Source organism: Bos javanicus, chromosome 6, assembly GCF_032452875.1.
Source record: "Bos javanicus breed banteng chromosome 6, ARS-OSU_banteng_1.0, whole genome shotgun sequence".
Taxonomy (NCBI): Eukaryota; Metazoa; Chordata; class Mammalia; order Artiodactyla; family Bovidae; genus Bos; species Bos javanicus.
The window spans coordinates 22,740,256-22,744,035 of NC_083873.1; positions in this window are offsets into that span (position 1 = coordinate 22,740,256).

Sequence of the window (3,780 nt, forward strand, 5' to 3'; positions counted from 1 at the left end):
ACAGAGAGCAGGCAAAGGAAACCCAAAACCCCGTGATGCCCCTGTACAGCCTGAAGAAGCCAGAGCGGTCATCACCCCTTTTCCCCTGAGACTGGGTTCCCAAATGCTTAAGAAGGGAAATAGGTAGACAGTTAGACATGAGCAGGGTATCAAAAGGGACCAAAATCCAAAATCAGGATTTCCAAAACCAGGAAAATTAATGCTTATGGCTAATCATACAATTGTCAATTGGGGACCCCACGGTATGTGGTTATCTAACTTCTCAGATGATATTAACAGTACTATGTATGACTATGCTACTCAAGTAGTGTGAAAAGTTACTAATACTATGATGGAACATTATCATGACAAAAGACTTCTTGGCTTACTTGATGGTGGAATGACACCCCCTCGTCCTCGAATCATCCTTGATAAATAGATTGGGCCTAAACAATGAGACATCTAGAAACTTGCTGCGAACACCGAAGAACCTAGAACTTGGACTGGACATTTCACAGAGACCAATCGTAGTCATAGTAACTATTTCTTTCATTATAATGAATCATATTTCATACAAGCTTTTGTTCCCCTTCCTTTTGTTACAATTATATTTGTTGTCTACCATTGCCTTTATGCAAAAAATTGTTAAAACTACACAAACTTAGTTAGTCAAGACCCTTTTTACAAATATAATAAATAAGGGGGAATTGTGAGGGAACATTTAACAGGAGGATTCCTGCATGCTGTTTTCTATTTCTCAAGGATTCTCTATTCCTTATCAGTTCCTATTCTGAGAATGAGTAGAGCTGCATGCAGTTCTCAGGACTGAGGTCATAGGATGAGACATGCAGTGACTCTTTTCAGCGTCAGCGACCTTGTATGTATTAGTCTATCCAAACTGTGGCTGTTGATAAAATTTCATCCTGTGTAAAAGCTGAGTAATCATCTTACTCAAGATGTATAAGCCTGCATTTCTGCTAATAAAATACCCTTGCTCCATCAGAGCTTGGGTCCCCATGTCTTTCTTTCTTGCTTTCTCTCTCTCTCTCTTTCACTTTCTTATCATTGACTCTGGACCACCAGGTTCCGGTCCATTAAAGGACCTCAACACTCCTCTTCCTGCTCAAAGCCAAACCCTCTCCTGGAGTCCTTGGACTCTTCTTCCTTCCCAATCTCCACTGAATGAACATTGTTTCTTCAATCATTCCTACACACCCCATCTTTCACCTTAATTTTTCTATTGGCTCTCATCCTGGGCCCACAAACCTAAAGTCCTTCTGATCCTTCAAAAACAAAGAGACAAAATACCACAATGATCATTTCAACTCTTATTGGACCTATTTGACAAATTTGAGAGAATTTATTGCAGCCTCCTTCTTGAAACAATCCCATGTTCTCTTTGTAGCTTTCTTGTAATTCCTTCTGTTCTTCTCTTAATCTGCTCATTTCTTAAATGTTGATTTTTTCTTTGTTTGATTCTCAATTTTTTTCTCTTCTAACTCTGCATCAAGAACTTTTAAGCCTGGGGTTCTTCAGGGGTCCACAAAACTTCTGAAATGGTGTGCAGAATTTTGGGTATTTGGTTATGTGTAACTGTTTAGTGAGGATGCCTTCTTAAAGGCATTCATGTCTTTCCATAAGGTTAATAACCACCATTCTACATGGTCTTCCAGGGTAATCTTAGTAATTGATTTAGTTTAAGCTAGTAACATCGGAGAAGGCAATGGCACCCCACTCCAGTACTCTTGCCTGGAAAAGCCCATGGACGGAGGAGCCTGGTGGGCTGCAGTCCATGGGGTTGCTAAGAGTCAGACACGACTGAGCAACTTCACTTTCACTTTTCACTTTCATGCATTGGAGAAGGAAATGGCAACCCACTCCAGTGTTCTTGCCTGGAGAATCCCAGGGACAGGGAAGCCTGGTGGGCTGCCGTCTCCGGGCTCGCACAGAGTCGGACATGACTGAAGCGACTTAGCAGCAGCAGCAGCAGTAACATACATCAAGTCCTAATTAAATGCAAGTATAATAATTTTCTTAAGTAACTTTCAAAACGACTGTATAAAGTAAGTATGATAACCACTTTACAGACTAGAAAACTGAGGCATTGAGAGATTAAGGTACTTGGCTAAGGAGACATAGTTACTGAAGTTGGCAGAGTTTTAACTCCCATTTGTTCACTGATGATTCTCAAACTCACACCTCTAGCCTATATCTCCTAAGCTTCAAATGCGGCTCCTTAAGTCATTTCCATGGATGCTCCATGGGCTGTCAAATTCAACATTTCTGCATGCTGAATTATTATCTTCTTTCCCTAATCCACTTCTCCAGTATTCTCCATTCATGGGCCATATTACGAGAGTCATCTTTACATTTTCTTTGCTCTCCTAAATTGGACCAATCTTCCGTCCTGCCAAATATAAATGCAAATTATTGCTGCTTCAGTTCAGGTCCTGATCCTCCAGCTTTATGTATCAGTGTCCTACCTGTCTAAAATGCTTTGATGACATAGCATTGTGTAGTGATAGGATAAATGGGATACAAGGCCTTCCATGTCCAGAACCTACCTATCTCTCTACAACCATCTCCAGCCTCTCTCTTCCCATACCCCTTCGGTTTCACTGAATTACTTGGTGTTCCTACTAGATGTCCTGTTATTTCTCACTTCTATGCCTGGGCTCTGATGCTGGGAGGGATTGGGGGCAAGAGGAGAAGGGGACGACAGAGAATGAGATGGCTGGATGGGATCACTGACTCAATGGACATGAGTCTGAGTGAACTCCGGATACGTATACGCATCCTCACCAGGTGGCTCAGTGGTAAAGAACCCACCTGCCAAGCAGGAAATGCAGGTTTGATCTCTGAGTTGGGAAGATCCCCTGGAGAAGGAAATGGCAGTCCACTCCAGTATCCTTGCCTAGGAAATCCCATGGACAGAGGAGTCTGGTCAGCTACAGTCCATGGGGTTGCAAAAAGATGGACAAAACTTAGTGACCAAATAGCAAACAGTGCTCATCAAATGATGAGATCATGGTGCTCCTGGGCTTTGTTTCAGTCATCTTTTCCTTTTAAGCTTTGTTTAGTAAATGCTTGTTGAATAAAATGAATGAGTGACTGGATGGATGAGCTAAAATGGGTGATATTAAATAGGGGTCATCAAGTAAAACATCTACAGGATTCAAGCAATAAATAATGCAAGTTAATGAAACATAAGTAACATAACATGGTTATGGAAAATCGAGAAGTACATGCTTTCGCAAAAGGAGAAACCTGGACTTAACTCCACTTGGTTGTCGTAGTTGTTCTTTATTATTAAGTTGTGCTCAACTCTTGTGACCCCTATGGACTGCATGCTGCCCACCAGGCTCCTCTGTTCATGGGCTTTCCCAGGCAAGAATATTGAAGTGGGTTGCTATTCCCTTCTCCAGGGGATCTTTCCAACCCAAGGATTGAACCTGTGTCTCCTGCATTGGCAGGCAGGAGAGCCACCCCTGAGCCACCAGAGAAGCCACATTTGATTTTTACCATGTACAATCAAGGGTGGCCAATTTTTCTAATTTCAGGAGGTGGTGGAAATATCTGGCTTTTTTAAGGTAAAACTTCTGTGAGCCAAGACTCTGCAGGTCAGATGAAATTTGTCCTGAATCTGTTCATTATCCTGCACAGTCATGATCTCTGATCAAGTAGTTTAATATTATTTCATAGAAGAAGAAAAGCAGGTTTTTCTATTATCTATTATTAGATAGAGAGATAAATTTCTCAGGCAGCAAATTACTTTCACCTTTTGGTTAAGATTTTAGGCTG